The following is a 20,615-nucleotide window of genomic DNA, read 5'->3' on the forward strand; positions in this document are numbered from 1 at the left end:
CAGTAACTCAACATCTCTCTTGAATTGAGGAGCCCAGAACTGGACACAGTAGTCAAGATGTGGCATGACCAGTGCTGAGTACAGGGGCAGAATAACCTCCCTTGTCCTATTGGCCACACTCTTCCTGATGCAGGCCAGGATGCCATTGGCTCTCCTGCCCACCTGGGCACACTGCTGGCTTAAATTCAGCTACTATCTACCAGTAGCCCCAGGTCCCTTTCTATCTGTCTGCTCTCATCCATTCTGTCCCCTGCCTGCAGTGCTGCTTGGGGTTGTTGTGGCCAAAGTGCACTTGGCCCCTGCACTTGGCCAAAAATATGGAACGCTTCATGAATTTGCCTGCCATCCTTGCACAGAGCCATGCTATTCTTCTCTGTGTTGTTCCAATTACAGTATATGTGCTGCCAAAGCAAGCACAATATATATTTTAGCTACATATTATATACATATATATTTTTTATATATATATTTGTTATAGATATAAGATCTATATGTTAGATATATAAAAAACCATAAATGATGGCCCAACTTGCAAGTCTAAAAATACTACAGTGTAGCTGCTCAGTGTTATTTTTTTTTCCCAAGAATATGACTCCTGTAGATTAAGGAGTTTGATTTTGGAATTAATAAATAATAATAAGTAGGAAAAACATCCAACAAAATACCCCAACCCCAACAAACAAACTACCATTATTAATGTAAGGGAGTATGTCTACACTTAGGCAACCTTCACATCCTCTCAACAAAATGCTGATAAATTGAAACATAGAATCAACCAGGTTGGAAGAGACCTCCAAGATCATCCAGTCCAACCTAGTACCCAGCCCTGTCGCATCACAGGATCACAGGTTCAAAGGATGTCAGGGGTTGGAAGGGACCCAAAGAGATCATCGAGTCCAACTCCCCTGCCAGAGGAGGACAATCCTATCTAGCACAGATCACAGAGGAACACGTGCAGACAGGTCTTGAAAGTCTCTGTAGACTTTTCAATCAACTAGACCATGGCACTAAGTGCCTCATCATTGCACTGACATCTATTAGCTTTCCAACTACACATGTTCTTAAGCTCAGCCTTTCCTGCACGGTTACAACCAGCCAGCAATGAAACTGTAGTTAGCAGACATTATTCACCTATAATGTGTGTTCTTTTTTTTTTTCACATGCCTTTAGCAGAGAAATCTTGCATGAAAGTGATTCTAAATTACAGTTTGCACCATTCAGCAAGGTAAATGTAAGGAGAAACAAACTAAATCAAAGCCATTTAGGGTTTGGCTGGGTTTTTTTTGCACAGAGTGCTGCTTTCAAGTGGGGTGGAAATGGGACTGCTTGAGTCATAAGGAACGCTGATTTCCTATGTTTGAACAACTATGTGGAGTGATTCCAGCAGTAGAGCCAAAAGCAAACAAAGGAAAAAAAAACTTGTTAAATATTTGGACAGTCTTTAGTGGTTCTACATAAGCAGTTTAGGTAACCATAGAAAACTTTTGTGTTTGCCACTGCAGATGTGGGTTGCACACGAGAGTTCTTTTAGGATAATCAAACAGGATCACAGCTTTTGCTCATTATAATATCAAATATCACTGACATGGTGGCTGTAGCCAGAGAGGGTGATTGGCATTGGAATGGGCTGCCCAGGGAGGTGGTGCAGTCACCATCCCTGGAGGTGTTCAAGAAAAGACTGGGTGAGGCACTTAGTGCCATGGTCTATTTGACTGGCTAGGGTTGGGTGCTAGGTTGGACTGGATGATCTTGGAGGTCTCTTCCAACCTGGTTGATTCTCTGATTCTATAAGTTAAACGTGAGTGCTCACACTGCAGTATTTTACCCTGACAGGCCTACATAGCCTGTAGCTTTTCTTAAGCTATAGTTCACCTAATAACTCTCCTGAGAGTTCTGCTCCTCATTTACTAGTTCTCCTGCAACAGCTACCAGTGTACTAGCAAAGTAACTCTACTGATCCTGAACAACAGTGAGTATCAGTGTAAAATATGGTTGCTCCACCCCATCTTTTATTTATCTGCTCTCAGAATTGCTTGAGCATGAAGACAGAATAGGCTCTGAAGATCCCTCCTGGTTTTCTATTTGAGGCAGGGCAATCATGCTGGAGGCTTCTCTTTTACCAGCAAAAGGCTGCACAAAGTACTTCTTCTGTCTCATTTGTTAGCACTTCTACCTGGATTGCATTCCAAATGGAAGTACGATTAATTTGAGCTATTCCTCTGTGCTTCAGTTCCAGGGACAGCACAAAACACAGAGCTTAACAGAAAACTCACAGCCTCCTTGGCTGGAATTCTCTGATAATCTTGCCCTATTGTGTGACCTCTGTGACTGGTCTGCTACAGCTGATGGAGCTGACTTGTAAAAATCACGATTGCTTTGTATGTATCATGGCTGAATTTGGTCTGAAGCAGACTCAAATTCTATGCAGTATTGCTCCCCACACCCTCAAATTCATTACTGAGCCATTCTTTCAATGACTCTCTTGCATAGTTTCTCAATAACCTTATCAAGATCCTAGTCTGAAATGTGCAAAACGTGTAAAACTTGCTTCTGAGATGCACAGTCAGAGAGCAGCACTGCAAAGGTTAACATTCCCAGTCAGAGCAATTAAATGTTTTATTTATATTTGGGGGATTAAGGAAGCAATTCAGGCATTGTAACAAATCAAGCTGACAAGTCCTATTCACAGAAATGACAATGTGCAGACAAAAATTACATTAATTTCCAAAACAACAATAATTCCTTTACCCAGAATGCCATTTTTAGGGAAAGTGTTTAGAACATTGCTCCCAATTATTTCCAACTTTGCAACAAATTATTACAGACCAACCTTTGCTTTGTACTATTGCTCTGCTTTGATGACTCATTGCACCCTTTCATTCTTGGTATAAATGGACCTTACCCAATTTGCAGGCACAGAAGGGATACAACTGCAAAACAAAATCAAGGCAGAGGGGAAAGAAAGAGTTTCCTTGTTAAAGAAAGAGTTTCCTTGTTAATGTAGCCACACATTTATGGAAACTTTGCTAAATTAATGTAGCTTCAGGGCTCATAATAACCTACGTGCACATATGCCTTGCCAGATGATGCATAGGCTATTATTGCCCTGGAATTAAGCAGTCATGTGCATTTATCCCACAGTAAAACCTTCTGACAGACACTTACACATATATGCAAACATGCATACAATCATGCATGAAAAAGTCTGGGAATTAATTAACTCAGAGGGTTGCAATAAGAAGAAAAAGAAATTACAGTAAATGGTCATAGGTTAAATTGGTCAAATTAGTTAGGAAATGCCAGGTCAAGGCCCAGATCTTCCCTTTGGAAACAGCTCACTGGTTGTGGATTTCTTCTTTCAGCTTCAAATCAGAATTTTGGGGTTCTTCTTTGGCCACAACAACCCCAAGGAGAGCTACAGACTGGGGACAGAGTGGCTGGAGAGCAGCCAGGAAGAAAGGGACCTGGGGGTGCTGGTAGACAGTAGCTGAACATGAGCCAGCAGTGTGCTCAGGTAGCCAAGGGAGCCAATGGCATCCTGGCCTGCAGCAGGAGCAGTGTGGCCAGTAGGATGAGGGGAGTTCTTCTGCCCCTGTGCTCAGCACTGGTCAGGGCACACCTTGAGTGCTGTGTCCAGTTCTGGGCTCCTCAATTCAAGAGAGATGCTGAGATACTGGAAGGTGTCCAGAGAAGGGCAATGAAGCTGGTGAGGGGCCTGGAGCACAGCCCTGTGAGGAGAGGCTGAGGGAGCTGGGGGTGTGCAGCCTGCAGAAGAGGAAGCTCAGGGCAGAGCTCATTGCTGTCTACAACTACCTGAAGGGAGGCTGTAGCCAGGTGGGGTTGGGCTCTTCTCCCAGGCATCCTGTTGCAGAACAAGGGGACACAGCCTCAAGCTGTGCCAGGGCAGGTTTAGATTGGATGTTAGGAAGAAGTTCTTCATGGGAAGAATGGTTGGCGTTGGCATTGGAATGGGCTGCCTGGGGAGGTGATGTTGTCACCATCCCTGGAGGTGTTTAGGAGGAGGCTGAACGAGGCACTTAGTGCTGTGATTTAGTTAATTAGGAGGGTTAGGTGCTATGTTGGCCTGGATGATCCTGGAGGTCTTTTCCAACCTGGTTAATTCTATGATTCTGTGACATGCCTTGTAAGGACCCTTGGATCTCTATGACTAAGTTTTATTGAGGAATAGTGCAGGAACACAGCCAAAGCCCTTTGTACAGGAGGATTTTGCAGAGAGAAGTAACATTATTTTTCAGGGGACAACAGTCAGTGAACACACTGGGGTTTATGTTTTTACTGGCTAGCTAACCTGAATTGATTTGTTCACGCTGAATGTTTGGGGTTTGGGGGGTTATTGGGTTTTATTTTTAACCCTGCTGCATGCAGAATACCATTGACAGCTTAAACAGCAGAGCCTAGAGCTTTATGGACAGTATGTTTTCATTACCTAAACCTAACCACATAAAGAACAAAACCTGGATTGAATAGTGGGAGCACCATTTGCCTTTGTCATCTTCCTGTACTCATATAAATTCTCTCCAAGCTTGATATGCTTAACTAAAAGAAAGAAAAATCTCCCCTATAAACCATGAGACCAAAGCAACATTCAGAAGCAAGTCTAAATGCTGGACTGGGTTTTGTCCTGGATGCAAATGTTCTTTCTTTTAAAAGCACTGCTAGCAAACCTTTCTTTGCCCTACTTATTTTAATAAATAGCAATATTTCCCCAAATATTCATTTCCAGCTTCTAACAATTGCAAGAGTAACACTTTCTCCCTTCAGAGGTCTCTATGCTATATTCTCTTGATCCTGGGTGCATTCATATCTAAGGTGTTCCTGTGTGATAACACTTGCATTTTAGTCAATGTTATCACATTAGGCAGAGAGCTTTTTCTGTTCCTACTACTTTCCAGCAGTGCAAAGCCTTCCCTAAACAAATGGTAAAACAGGGCATCATCCTACATCCTCTATTAGAACAGTTCTTTATCTTGTAAATGTGATCGTAGTGAGACTGTATAAGCAAGGAAAGGAAAGGCTGGGAAGTCCTCAATGTGATTTCTGAAGTGTCTGATTACATGCCATAGGAAAATGAAGTCCTTCATCCCATCAAGCAAAGGGAAAAGAAGACCATGCAGCTGACCACGATTAAAAAAGCACCTTACAAAAAAAAACCCAGCTGCAGTTGTTGAGGTGCATTATTAAAAGTGACAGATTTTTGATCTGCTCTCTTTCCAAGTCCCCTGTGAGTCACATTACCATCATTTCTTCATCTGTAGGGGACAAACTCTGTCCCTTCTATGAATTATGTCAGCAATCTTCCATCAGACACATGCAATATTGCAGGGCGACACCTTGCAGCAGGTGTTCACTTCTTCCATATGGTGCTCCACACATTTACTTGAACTATCATATCTGAAGCATATTGAATTTGTTCAGCCTAGAGAAGTTGTCAAGCTAGATGGACGAGGTTCTTTTAAGTATGTGCATTCATCTTGGCTTGACAAGTGTCCATTTGACACTGAGTGGAAATTCTTTTCCTGAGCAGGCTACAGAATACCACATTACCTGTCACTGTAATTGTGCTGCCAGAACTTTGCAAGAAGTGTTTGCAGATTCCCACTGGCAAATTACTTTTATCTTGATATGTCAAAGTATAAAACGGGTAGGTTTCCTGTTCTGAATTGCAGGAGTGAGCACATTTTGTAAACAAGGATGGAGTTTCTCCTTTCAGGCTTCTGCTTAATAAATCAGAGTATTAGGTATCACAGTATCACAGTATCACACAGTATCACAGTATCATCAGGGTTGGAAGAGACCTCACAGATCATCAAGTCCAACCCTTTACCACAGAGCTCAAGGCCAGACCATGGCACCAAGTGCCACGTCCAATCCTGCCTTGAACAGCTCCAGGGATGGCGACTCCACCACCTCCCCAGGCAGCCCATTCCAGTGTCCAATGACTCTCTCAGGGAAGAACTTTCTCCTCACCTCCAGCCTAAATCTCCCCTGGCACAGCCTGAGGCTGTGTCCTCTCGTTCTGGTGCTGGCCACCTGAGAGAAGAGAGCAACCTCCTCCTGGCCACAACCACCCCTCAGGTAGTTGTAGACAGCAATAAGGTCACCCCTGAGCCTCCTCTTCTCCAGGCTAACCAATCCCAGCTCCCTCAGCCTCTCCTCGTAGGGCTGTGCTCAAGGCCTCTCCCCAGCCTCGTCGCCCTTCTCTGGACACGCTCAAGCATCTCAATGTCCCTCCTAAACTGGGGGGCCCAGAACTGAACACAGCACTCAAGGTGTGGTCTAACCAGTGCAGAGTACAGGGGCAGAATGACCTCCCTGCTCCTGCTGGCCACACCATTCCTGATGCAGACCAGGATGCCACTGGCTCTCTTGGCCACCTGGGCACACTGCTGGCTCGTGTTCAGGTGGGTATCAATCAGCACCCCCAGATCCCTCTCTGTCTGGCTGCTCTCCAGCCACTCTGACCCCAGCCTGTATCTCTGCATGGGGTTGTTGTGGCCAAAGTGCAGCACCCTGCACTTGGAGATATTGAACCCCATCCCATTGAATTCTGCCCATCTGTCCAGGTGGTCAAGGTCCTGCTGCAGAGCCCTTCTGCCTTCCAACTCAGTCACATCTGCCCCCAGCTTAGTGTCATCTGCAAACTTGCTGATGACTGACTCCATGCCCTCATCCAGATCATCTATGAAGATGTTAAAGAGGATGGGGCCCAGCACAGATCCCTGAGGGACACCACTAGTGACAGCTACCAGCTGGATGTGGCACCATTCACCACCACTCTCTGGGTCCAGTGCTACTAACTGCTTCAACACAGCATCTGTGTCATTTAAAATGGTCTCTACTGGGAATTGAATTTCTACATTAAAAAATACCTATTTTTATTCTGAAATTATTTTCTGCTCACTTGTTCAGCAATGAATCATGGAATCATAGGATGGTTTAGGTTGGAAGGGACCTCAAAGATCATCCAGTTCCAACCTCCTGCCATAGGCAGGGACACTGCCCACTAGAACAGGGCGACCAAAGCCTCATCCACACTGGCCTTGAACACCTCCAGGGAGGTGTCCACCTTGAACAGAGCCCAACTATGTTGGGAATAGTAATAGTGATTCTATAGAATCACTGCATTTAATACTACTATTTCCAGCACAAGTACCCACCTTGGACAGAGCCCAACTACCCACCCTGGACAGAGCTCAGGCTGCCACAATATTGTTTCTCTCTTCTGCCCAGCAACCCAAACAATGATGGGCACAGAGCAGGCAAGGCCAGAGGGAGAGCCAGAGGGAAAAACAAGCAGGCAAGAGAACACTCCAAACTCCCAGTTACACAGAAAAATAGGTCAATGAAATGGGATACTTTTTTCTCTTATATTTCATTCAGCCCCTTTAGAATCACAGAATGAGTTAGGTTGGGGGGAGCTCAAAGCTCAGCCAGTTCCAACCCCTGCCATAGGCAGGGACACCTCCCACTAGAACAGGTCACTCAAGGCTTCATCCAACATGGTCCTGAACACCTCCAAGCAGGTTCTGGAGCACAGAATCACACTCTAATCACATTGGGTGCTTCTGTGCTCCACAACCTCCCTGGGCAACCTGTGTCAGTGTCTCACCAGCCTCATTGCAAAGAACCCTTTCCTAACATCTAGTTTAAACATCCCCTCTGCCAGTTTAAACCCATTACTCCTCATCCCTTCATTACAAGACCTTGTCAGTAGTCCCTCCCCAGCCTTCCTGTAGCACACTTCAGATGCTGGAAGGCCACTCCAAGGTCTCCTTGAAGCCTTCTCTTCTCTAGGCTGAAGATCCCCAGGTCTTGTAGCCTGTCTTCACAGCAGAGGTGCTCCAGGTTGGTTATACACAGAGTAGCAAAGATGTCAATGCCTCACCTATATAATGTTAAAGATCTTCTAGCCTGCTTCCTAGTATATTTCTACACTGAACAGATTCTTGGCAGTAGTCCCAAAATTAATGAAGCAAACATGTCTCTTCTGCAAAATCCCTTCCAAAACTATGCTTTCCTGTAACAGATTCCACTCTTAACAAGCTGGTGCTGCTTGATACTTAGTCTTGTACATTCAGGACTTTATCTTGTTACTTGCTGTAGCACAGGATATCACAAACTGAGGTGAAAATACCCACAGAAACAGCATTTTTTAACATCAAACCTGTAATTGAAGAGAGAATGATTCAGGCTTTTAGGTCATGAAAATGTGAGGGTTATAACCTGTGTAGTAGATTAGATTTAGGGCATGGTTCCATTGGATTGTGCCACATAGGTGATGGGCTGAGGAACAGATATTTCTTGCACCTGCTTTGATTCCTCTAGGAATCAGGTTCACAAACCAAGGCAACCCTGAGGTCACCCAAAGACATTGCTATCCAAAGAATTAATGGTCAATAATTTCAGGCATTTCTGGTCTTCATGAAGAAGTTAGTGGGTGTGTGAATGGCTGTGGGCATTTTACTGCCTGTCTTGTCCCACTAGTAAGGTTAAAATCAGTCCAAGATAAAACATTTGGAGAATTCATATAGATTTTACCTATATATTCTGACTCCAGCAAACACTTTAAAAGATAATATTGCTTATGCAGGGTTAGACCATATATGTCCATCCAGCACAACATCTTATCCCTCATACCAAACAGCAATAAGTAGTTTCTTGTTCACTGTAATGTCACTCAGCCACACAGTGTTATAGAATCATTTTATGTAGAAAAAACCTCTAAGAACATCAAGTGCAACCTTCAAGCCAACATTACCATGCCCACTAAATCATGTTCCAGAGTGCCTTGTCTGCACATGTTGCAGAGATTGTGAGTTCAACACCTCCCTGGTGTGCCTGACCACTCTTTCAGTAAATGAATTCTTAATATCCAGTCTAAACCTTACCTGGCACCACGTGAGGTCATTTTCTACAGACATAGCACTTGTTACTTGAAAGAAGAGATCAATTCAACCACACTCCAACCTCTTTTCCAGAGCCACCACAACCTTCTAAGGACCTTGGGCCATCCTAAAGACAGAAGGGTAAAAGGGGATTAATAATATTCATTTTATTATCAATGTAGAGAAGCAGGTAATGATTTCTGTGATAGAAATTTGACCTTAGAAGAGTTTTTCTTGATTCCATGTTTCAATACTAAAACTGTGAGTATACTCACATGAAGCATTCTATATATAAACTGCAAGGTGATTGGCCACTTTGAAAACCAACCTGAAAAGAAATTTCCTTTACATAACAGCCAAAGATGAATATACTCAAACTATCTGGTTTAGTTATAGCAGCTTAGAGAACATAACCTAGAGGCAGTTTAGTCTGTATTAATCTCTTACTTGATTACACCATAAGATCTTTTCAAATAAGTCAAGATCAGAGACAACATATTACAGGCTCACAGCATGCTAGGGGTTGGAAGGGACCCAAAGAGATCACTGAGTCCAACCCCCCTGCCAGAGCAGGACCATACAATCTAGCTCAGGGCACACAGGAACACATCCAGACAGGCTTTGAAAGTCTCCAGAGAAGGAGTCTCCACAACCTCTCTGGGGAGCTGTTCCAGTGCTCTGGGTCCCTTACAGTAAAGAAGTTCCCCCTTGTTTTGAGGAGGAACCTCTTGTGCTGCAGCTTCCATCCATTGCTTCTTGTCCTATCCCAGGGAGCAAGTGAGAAGAGCCTATTAAAAAACCATCTTCTTTTATATCAAGGTTACTTCTAACAGTGACACACAACTCAGTTGTTTTCACCTTCCTCTTCCCCAGAGTTTTGGCATCCTTCTATGACAGTGCAGCACTGATCTCCAGCCTGTGCCAGTGCCTCTCCAGGTTGCAGGCTGCTCTTTGCATTTGTCTCTATTGAACTTCATCCAGTTTCTCTTGGACAATTCCTCAAATCTATCAAGATCACTCTGAGCACTCCCTTCCTGCTCCATTGAAAGCATTGTTAAAGTCAAGATGAATGATACCCACTGCCTTCCCCGTGCCCATAGATCTAGCTGGTTTATGACAAAAGATAAGCAAGCTGATAAAGAATGATTTCCCCATAGGAAGTCTGTGCTATTAGTTTTCACCTAACACTTTTTTCTCTCTTTTGCCTGAAAATGGTTTCCTGGAGGACACATCCCCAGGAACTGAGGTGAGGTTGCCTAGCCTGTATTTCTGCAGCTCTTTCTCTCAGCCTTTGATGAAGACAGGTGTTATATTTGTCCTTTTGTGCAAGCCAGAGACACTCTGTCATTGCTAGCACCTCTCTAAGATACAGAGTGGCTTTGAAGCTAAGTCCCTATTTTATAACCACACTAAGAGAAGAGTTTAAACCTAATGTTAAATAACTGGAAAGAAATTGCAGTATAATAACATACAGCCTGAAAGTTTGCTTTAACAGTCTTAGGTGCACTTAGAAGGCCTGTGGTTCATAGGATCTACTGTATTTGGACAAAGTGATACATGGATGAGAAGGAAGAGCCTTACAGCTGGTTCACAGCTACACCTTTCCACAAATGAAGCTTAAATTACAGCCTGGTAATTTTAGAGATCAAAGTGAATGTGACTGAGGAAAGCTGCCTGAGAGCATCACTCATTTTAAGGACATTTCTTGTACAAAAGCCAATTATCACCATTTTGTATTTTTGTGAAGATATTTGAGGTCTTCCAGACTTTGGCAGGGAGGGCTGCAGAAGCTCATTTATTCTCTAACAGCATCAGCAAAAGATTCACTTTAGGCTTGGAACTTTGCTTCTGACTGCCCTTTCTGTCACCAATTATTTTGTGTGCACACCAAAGGAAATCAGTCAAGGCTGTCAGCAGCATTGATCCCTCTTCTCCCTACCAGATGTTCTTCTTGTCCATCTGCTCACACTTGCTTTGCACCACATGAAAAAGAACTGGAGGCTGTGAGGTGACACTGCAATTAACCTTGCAAATGATTTCCTTTTTGCAAATGGAACCAGTGATTGAGTGCATAACTTACACAATTAAGTGCAATGCATCTTAGTCGTTTTCTGTAATCCTCCATTTAATATTTGATCATTGATTTAATGTTTAATATTGTGGAATCATTGTTTTGTGCCCCTCAGTTCTTGAATGTCCTTGATTTTAAGGACAGTCAGCAAGATAGCAGCTTGATCTTGCAAAGTGTTACTTGTGTGAGTACTTTGATGAAGGCCAGTGTGGTTATTCACAGAATCAGTCAGGGTTGGAAGGGACCACAAGGATCATCTACTTCCAACCCCCCTGCCATGGGCAGGGACACAGTACCCTAGATCAGGCAGCCCACAGCCTCATCCAACCTGGCTTTAAGCACTTCCAGCCATGGGGCTTCAAACACCTCCCCGGGCAACCCATTCCAGCCTCTCAACACTCTCATGCTCAACAACTTCCTCCTCACATCCAGTCTGAACCTCCCCACCTCCAGCTGTGCTCCATTCTCCCTCATCCTGTCGCTTCCTGACAGCCTAAAAAGTCCCTCCCCAGCTTTTTTGTAGCCCCCTGGAAGGCCACAAGAAGGTCACCTGGGAGCCTCCTCTGCTCCAGCCTGCACAGCCCCAACTCTTTCAGTCTGTGCTCACAGCAGAGCTGCTGCAGTGCTCTGAGCATCCTCCTGGCCCTTCTCTGGACACACTCCAGCATCTCCACCTGAATAAAGTTTTGTATGGCTAAACTCTTAATTTTCACTTATTTTTCAGACACATCATCCCTATTTTAGTAGTCTTCTTTAACTGTTTTCTACTCTTTGACCTCAGTTTAAACTGAATGTGTGGAGGTGTCCATACTTGTTAAATAGAATTATTTTCTGTGCAACATGATTTGAAACATAAAGAGTTATTAATTATGTTTATTTCAGCCATGGAAAATGGAAGCTGCCCATCAATATCATTTGACACCATGTGAACAAGGGCATGAGTACCTACATTTCCTGTCCACTAAAGTGAGACACTTGAAAGAGTAGGTATTTCAGGCAAAGATTTTGCCAGTCTATCTAGATATTCAAACACCTTAGTCCTTAAGGATAAGACTTCTGACTCTGCCATGTAAAGGCTGCCAGTTTGCTGCTTTTTTTTGATCAAAACTACTATTCTCTTAGAAATAAATGAATTCAATGACTTGCAAAAAATGGTTGATTTAGATGCCCAGTTCAGGAGCTGCAGTCAGGCTCCCAGGGGTGAAAGCACATCCATTAAATTATGATATCACATATCTTTATTGTTTCATTTCAAACTCCACAAATGTTTTCTTAGTCAAATGAAAGTCACTGGGTTACTGTAATATGCAGTTGTATTGTGTGACAACTGCCATCTTGGTCATGACCTGGAACTGAAAATTGAGTCTTCAATTGATAAAAGCATTGACTGCTACAGCACTGACTCTCGCAATTTGCTTTTGTAGCACGACCTCAGACACAAGGCAAGAAGTACTCCCTACACCATGTGCTGTTCCAGCTGAAAACAGAAGTGTAAGAACCCCACATTGTCCTAGATCTTGGTAGATGTGATGGGAATTTTCAGTAGCATTTCCCTGTTTTGTTGGGCAAGAAAAACACTCTTACTGAGTCAGCTATGAATCAGCATTGAAACTTCCCTCAAAATGTCTGGGCAATCTTCTCAAATCATTCAAATAACTTACAGAGAATCATCGAATCATTAAGGTTGAAAAAGATCTCTAAACTCATGAAGTCCAACTTCCAACACAGCCAACGAAGCCTTGTCCCGGGGAGCCAAGTCTAAGTATTTTTAATAGCTTCATGAATGATGACTCCAGAACTATCCTGGGCAGCCTCTTGCAATTCCTGACTACTCTTTCAGGAAAGATTTTTTTTCCTAATCTAAACCTTCCCTGGTGCAACTTGAAGCTTTTTCCTCTTGTCCTATTCCATATGTGCTAGGGAAAAGAGACCAATCTCCACCTCACTGCAACCTCCTTTCAGGGAGTGTCCTTGGATAATGAACGTTTAAGAAATAAACTTCCCCCAAGGATGCTGATGAATATTTTTTCTTCATTTCACAGTCAGAAGTCACTTAACAATTTTTTTTTGCTTTATATCTTTTTCAATATTTAGAAAATACTGAGAAAATGATGAGCATTGCAATCCCACCACACTGTGGCCCAAGGGAAGTGGCATTCAGCACAAGTGAATGCCAAACCTTATCCAGTGTTCATTTGTATTCAGAAGTAAATGAAACAGTTTTCATTAGTAAAAAGGAAAAACTCCTCTTCTCCCTCTCCTCTCCCCTCTCCTCTCCCTCTCCCTTTCCTCTCTCCTCTCCTCTCCCTCTCCTCTCCTCTCCCTCTCCTCTCCCTCTCCTCTCCCTCTCCCTCTCCTCTCCCTCTCCTTTCCTCTCCTCTCTCCTCTCCTCTCCCTCTCCTCTCCTCTCTCCTCCCCTCTCCCTCTCCCTCTCCCTCTCTGTCTCCTCCTCGTCTTCTCTCCTCTCCCTCTCCCCACCTCTCCCTCTCCTCTCCCTCTCCCTCTCCCTCTCCTCTCCCTCTCTCCTCTCCCTCTCCCCTCCCCTCCCCTCCCCTCCCCTCCCCTCCCCTCCCCTCCCCTCCCCTCCCCTCCCCTCCCCTCCCCTCCCCTCCCCTCTTGCTTCTTTTCCTCCACACTTCTTTTTCTCTGCTGTTATTTTCCTAAGGTGGAAATCCACTTACATTGCTGTTTAGCCAATAAAGCAGTACCTTTAATGACTTTTTGTCTGTGCCATAACCATTTGCCTCTTCACCAAGTGAGAGAAAAAAAAGTAGCTATTAAAACCTCCCATTGGTCACTGTCCTTTTCCCACTTCCCAGGCTTGCTACCAAGAGGGTAAAAGTTGCCACTTTTTTGCACGAGTTTGTTTATCTTGCTCTCTCTCTGTAGTGTCCATTTAATTAAAGGTCAGGATCTATGACTATAATCTTCTTCTGGGATAATAGCTAAACCTAATAGGGTATCTTCTTTATAACCCTGACAGTCCATCACTGCTGATTCCTCATGGTAGCCCTTCTGTGCACCTCATCATTCTGCTGGAACTTTCAGTAGGCTCTGTCTTTAAAATCCCATTTGTACCATTTGGGTCAGGTCAGGAAGAGTAATGGCTCTAATCTCGTCGGAGTGATATTATTAATCTTGAAGCAGGTGAGAAGCAAGATGCTTTCTCCTGCCAAAGAACTCAGACTTTGGTTCTGCAGTGACTAATCCCCATGTTTACTGCACTTTGGCCACAACAACCCCAAGCAGCACTACAGGCTGGGGACTGAGTGGCTGAGAGCAGCCAGGAAGATAGGGACCTGGGGGTACTGATAGATAGTAGGCTGAAGGTGAGCCAGCAGTGTGCCCAGGTGGCCAAGAGAGCCAATGGCATCCTGGCCTGGGTCAGGAACAGTGTGGCCAATAGGACAAGGGAGGTTATTCTGCCCCTGTGCTCAGCACTGCTTAGGCCACACCTTGAGTACTGTGTCCAGTTCTGGGCTCCTCAATTCAAGAGAGATGTTGAGGTGCTGGAAGGTGTCCAGAGAAGGGCAACAAAGCTGGTGAAAGGCCTGGAGCACAGCCCTGTGAGGAGAGGCTGAGGGAGCTGGGGGTGTGCAGCCTGCAGAAGAGGAGGCTCAGGGCAGAACTCATTGCTGCCTACATCTACCTGAAGGGAGGCTGTAGCCAGGTGGGGTTGGTCTCTTCTGCCAGGCAAGCAGCAACAGAACAAGGAGACACAGTCTCAAGTTGTGCCAGGGGAAGTATAGGCTGGCTGTTAGGAGGAAGTTGTTGTCAGAGAGAGTGATTGGCATTGGAATGGGCTGCCTGGGGAGGTGGTGGAGTCACCGTCCCTGGAGGTGTTCAAGCAAAGCCTGGATGAGGCACTTAGTGCCATGGTCTGGTTGATTGGCCAGGGCTGGCTGCTAGGTTGGACTGGATGATGTTGGAGGTCTCTTCCAACCTGGTTGATTCTATGATTATGATTCTATGATTCTAAAGCAAAAATGAGGCAAGGATCAAGACATCACTTTTCATTGCATTTAAACATGCATGCTATGCTAAATCAGAGAAGTAAGACAGAGGACTAAAGTTTCTCTTTCCAGTTTCAGCCAGCTCATTTTAATTTTTGTGGATGTGCTTTTAGCAGATAATAAGCCAAAGTGAACAGGAGTAGCTGTGAATCACAGCAGTATTCCTCAGTGGTAGTAATTGTATGCTGAGCTTTTTGCTTCTGGACATAACAGGTGCACATTTGCTGACGTTCAGAAATGGGAGGCATTTACTGTACAATTAAAGCCACATTCAGCAATTTCAGGACCAACCTGTTGTTTGTAAGAGCTGTTAACATCAGCTGCAGTCAGTGTCACTTCTAAGCAGCCCACCAGGAGTTTTTAATAGCAAGAAACATTTCCAAAGTGCTATATGTGCAGCTGGTTTCAGCCTATACGCAGCTATATATGCAGCCTGTTCAGGTGGGTATTGATTTGGAGTTAAGCTTCACTGTTTGGCAAGCAACGCTAGCAAAGAACAGGATGGAATATCAGCCTTTGAGTTCCTCTTGGTTTAGGTCCCCATGCACATTGATCTAGAAAACAGATTGACTAAGCTGCTGAACCAGGACAAGGTGTTCCCTATAAGTTACACCTGCATATGAGAAATATTGATAACACAGTGCCACACTGTTCCTAGAAAAGGCTCAAAATAGCCTGCTGCAAAGGCAGATAGGTTTCTAGGCGCTGAGCCATAGTTCTTCAAGCCTTCAGCATTTCCAAGTGTCTTTTATGTATCTATTACAGTTTCTTGCATGATTCTAGCTCACAGATTATGTTGGCACAGACTGAGTGCCCTTAAAATCCCAAACTGGTTTGAAAGCACTAGATGAAGGATGATGCACATGGTGGATGATCTTTAGTACTGAAGACATGGATGCCAGCTCTTTCTTCAGTGTACTTGGTTGGTCTCAAAATCATCTGAACTGTAATAGAGAGTACTGGGATGCCCTTGGGAGCAAATAGAAACTCAGTGGAGGTGTAAGTGACCATGTCAAATGAAGAAGGATGTGGAGATGCTGGAGCGTGTCCAGAGAAGGGCCACAAGGATGCTCAGAGGCTGCAGCAGCTCTGCTATGAGGACAGACTGAAAGAGTTAGGGCTGTGCAGGCTGGAGCAGAGGAGGCTCCCAGGTGACCTTCTTGTGGCCTTCCAGGAGCTGAAGGGGGCCTACAAAAAAGCTGAGGAGGGACTTTTGAGGCTGTCAGGGAGTGACAAGTCTAGAGGGAATGGAGCAAAGCTGGAGGTGGGGAGACTCAGAGTGGAGGTGAGGAGGAAGTTCTTGATCATGAGAGCGGTGAGAGGCTGGTATGGGTTGCCCAGGTTGGTGATTGAGGCCCCATGGCTGGAGGTGTTTAAGGCCAGGCTGATTGAGGATCTGTCCAGCCAGATCTAGAGTAGGATGTCCCTGCCCATGTCAGGGGGGTTGGAACTGTCTGATCCTTGTGGTCTCTTCCAACCCTGACCAATTCTGTGATTATATTCTATGATTCTAACTGAGTGAAGCTAACTGAAGAAAACTCAGCAGAGTGTACCCAAAATGTTTCCCTGCTCACTATGCTGAATCACCACACTTGGAGAAATAAGGTGAAGATGGAAAACCAGCTCTTTCTCCTTTTGAGTTGGCCCAGCTTAAAATGCCATTGATCTATTTCCAACAGATCACGGAGAAAAAGAAACAGCAGTAGCTGTGCATGAAATATCTGCAACCCCATCTAAATCAAATGAATCTTAAAAGAGCTTCACTGGAATTTAAATACATAATAGGGAGACTACTTGTTTTCTTTCTTGTTTGTTTCCTTTCATTAAATATTTCCAGCATTTTCCCTTTTAAAATTTGAGGCTTTGTGATTTTTTTCACACTCAACCTTGTTTGGATTCTTCTTCTTTGTATTATTCCAAAACTTTAAAATGACAAAAACTTTGTTTTAAAAAAAAAAAAGCCTATTATTATTTAATAGTTTTTTTTTTTTCAGGGTGAAAGAAATACCCAAAGAAACATTTGAACCAAGAACCTCCATTTCCTTTTCAGCTCTAAGGTGGAATTAAATTAGATTTGAAAAATACTCATCAGACATTTCGATTTACCTGTACCAATAACTTAGACATTAAATGTTCACTTTCTAAGATGGGAACCAAACTTCATAGAATCATAGAATTGACCAGATTGAAAGAGACCTCCAAGCTCATCCAGTCCAACCTAGCACACAGCCCTGTCCAATCAACTAGACCATGGCAGTAAGTACCTCACTCAGTCTTTTCTTGTTCCTAGCTCAACCTGACATTCTTTTGAAGGAAAAGCTATAACCAAAAAAGAAGAATCAAGCTTGATGCCACTCCATGAGCTTAAAATGTGTTTTCAGGCTCTTCCACCCTAACATATTGACTTCTTGGATTTCATTTTCTGGGGAGGCTGCCACTTAACTTGTGGGATTTTCAATGAAACATCAAAAGGGCAGACTAAATGCGTTGCACAAAGCTGACAGAAAGAGAGTGCACAGCTGGAGCACAAAGATGCATATTGCATCAGACCACTGAGGAGAAAGAACTCCATGCTCACTGCCGTTCCCACTGATGGAATTCAGCTTTTCCTCTTTCTGAATGTAAAGAGGCTCCTCCTTGCTCCCAACATGGAACCATCTTCAGATGATCAAAATTGTCCCTACATCTCTCTGCCCAATGTCTTTTATTATTTCACTCCCACTAACCACCAAAAACTTCCAGGAATTTTTAGCCCCCTGCAGATGGAGGGTCAAGGAATTTAGACCTCCTGGGAAATTCTAGGGGGCAATTATCTGTTCTGTGCAGAGCTGCATTCTTCTTTAGCCTGCACCTGCATAAAGTAAGGACTCACTTCATATTTCACTTCACTAATGTTCATTCCAATAGGAAAAATTAAGTTTAAGGTGAGACTTGAGATATACTACTTGAGATACAGTTTGGCACCAGCTTTAGTAGGGTTAGAGAACAGTTGGACTTCATTGTCAAGCAGTAGATCACCCTCAGGATTTCCAGGTCTCCTCAGTGTCAAGCCATTGTTTGCTTATTTTGGTTCGTTTGTGACTGCTTATGGGCAATGGTTCAAATTTATATAACATACATCAATCTCTGACCTTCTCTTGAGGCCATCAAAATATGATTTTTATCCAGGGCAGACTCTATTTTTTTTTTTCCCTTTTAAATTAAAGTTGGAGGAAGAAAGGAAAAAGTATTTCATTGTCCAAACTCCTGACTAGCTTCAAACAAGTGAGTTGGTATTTTAAAATACGGATGAAAAATAGAGGCTGAGCTCAGTAGAAATCAGAGGAGAGGAAGAAAAGAGCATAAAATTAAATCAAGGTCTTCCCAAGACCTGAGCAGCTAGTTAGAAATAACAGCCTTAATACGCATTTCCTGGGGGCAGATGAGGTGCGGTAGTGTTTGAGAGACACTGTGATGACTCACAGTGGATTGGAAAACAGCTACAGAGGACCACGAGACCAAATCCCATGGGTCTTACACCCTTTTTACTCGGGCAAGTTGCCACTGGCACAAAGAAACCAGACTATTAGGGAGCCGTTAAGAGTTCGGTTGCAAAATAATTCCCTTCTTCCAGGGCTGTGTTGTTCCCAGCAGTATTCTCTGAATTGTGTTGTCCTGGGGTGCCTAAGTGACACATGCAGTGAAGCTGAAACCCCTGAGCAATGTCTGTGTGCTGCTTAAAAATTCCACTGGTTTAATGCATAAAAAGGAAAGTTGAAACCTTTTAACATCCTGCCTATTAGGAGGTTGATGCTAATACTCATGCTTCATACTCTTTTCCTCCCTTTTACCTCTTACAAGCCTTTTTCTGATCTTTGTGTTTGTCTTGAAAGTGATCAGAATCACAGGCAGTGCAGTGAACAACCTGAATTTAATAATCTGTGGGCTTCATTAGACTCCACCTTCAAGAAAGTAAAGTGTGTGCCTTTCCTATAGGTCTTCTTGTTCATAGAATCATAGAATCAAGCAGGTTGGAAGAGAACTCCAAGATCATCCAGCCCAACCTAGCACCCAGCCCTAGCCAATCAACCAGACCATAACACTAAATGCCTATCCAGACTTTGCTTCAACACCTCAAGGGACAGTGACTCCACCACCTCCCTGGGCAGCCCATTCCAATGCCAATCACTCTCTTTGACAACAACTTCATCCTAACATCCAGTCTAAACCTCCCCTGGCACAATTTGAGACTGTGTCCCCTTGTTCTGCTGCTGGTTGACTGGCAGAACAGCCTCCCTTCAGGTAGTTGTAGACAGCAATGAGGTCACCCCTGAGCCTCCTCTTCTGCAGGCTGCACACCCCCAGCTCAGCCTCTCCTCACAGGGCTGTGCTCCAGGCCCCTCACCAGCTTTACTGCTCGTCTCTGGACACATTCAAGTATCTCTTGTGTAAGGAAGTTAAATATATCTGATTCATTTCACTCTTCCTCAAAGTCCAGCCTCTTCAGTTTGGATGCTGAGTAGTACCCACTAAAAGAACACTCTTCTGGAGGATCACACAAAATTGTATCATGTAAGCATGGCTGATACCTCTGAACAGGTTAAAAAAAATCAGTTCTCCTGACTTGATATTAGGCTTGGTATTAGGAGGAAGTTCTTTCCAGAGAGTGATGGGCGTTGCAATGGGATGCCCAGGGAGGTGGCAGAGTTGCTGTTCCTGGAAGTGTCCAAGAAAAGCCTGAATGATCGTGAAGGTCTCTTCCAACCTGGTTGATTCTATGATTCAATCCAAGTGCCTAAAACTATTGTTCATCATTAACCCACCCAAAAAATTGCAGCCAGCAAATCAATGAGAAACTGTTATGTGAGGCAGGCACTCAATTGCAAAGGATAATAAGCTGGAATCTTCTAATAGAGGTCTTTTCCAACCTGCTTGATTCTGTGATTTTTTTTTCCTATGATTTTTCTAAAACTGAACCTAAATTTGTGGGCAAAATTGTAGCAGATTAAAAAAAACCCTTGAGCATCCCTACCTGTATGTTTTTTATTGGTTTGTGTATTCACTCATCTGTAATGGAAACCACATTTTCTGAAGAAAGACTTTTTTTTTTTTCTGAGCATGAATTGCTTGCCAACTGCCAAATCCCTTAGCTTTCTATATGCAGTGCAGAAAAGGTATACAGTATGTTTTTAAAGAAGAGCTGTCGTAGCAAGTATTTGCACTAAATTAAATAAGGAGTGGGCAGAAATAATGGTTTACCCAATTTGATTTCTTCATGAAGTCATTGACATTAATGTTTTGAAGACTCAGTGCCTCTGCATGCTTACCCCGTGGCTGTCTGAGAAAGGAATTTAGTGAAATGAATAACAGGTTTAATCTAGACCAGGATTCACCCCTTGTTTGCTCATGTTTTTTGGGGTGCCTGCAGGCTGAAGACTGAAAAGCAAAATCCCAGAGTCATGTTCCAAAGGCTGAAATACAGAACCCTCAGCTGGAAGCTGAATGTGGAAAGGCAGCAAAAATCCTTTATGTTTAAAAACATTCCAAACATCCAAAGAGAACGGAGTAGTGCATCCAAAGAGAACGGAGTAGCACGTACAGAGAGAACCGAGTAGCACATCCAGAGAGAACCGAGTAGCATGTCCA

The 20,615-nt window shown here is 43.8% G+C and overlaps 1 non-coding gene across 1 annotated transcript; it reads right to left on the bottom strand.

The window, feature by feature from the left end:
• Window positions 1-311: 311 nt before the first annotated feature.
• LOC135189971 (U6 spliceosomal RNA) lies at window positions 312-417 on the bottom strand. Its single transcript, XR_010308407.1, has one exon. It is a non-coding gene; the product is annotated as a U6 spliceosomal RNA (small nuclear RNA).
• Between the last annotated feature and the right edge of the window lie 20,198 nt (window positions 418-20,615).

Source organism: Pogoniulus pusillus, chromosome 34, assembly GCF_015220805.1.
Source record: "Pogoniulus pusillus isolate bPogPus1 chromosome 34, bPogPus1.pri, whole genome shotgun sequence".
Lineage (NCBI taxonomy): Eukaryota > Metazoa > Chordata > Aves > Piciformes > Lybiidae > Pogoniulus > Pogoniulus pusillus.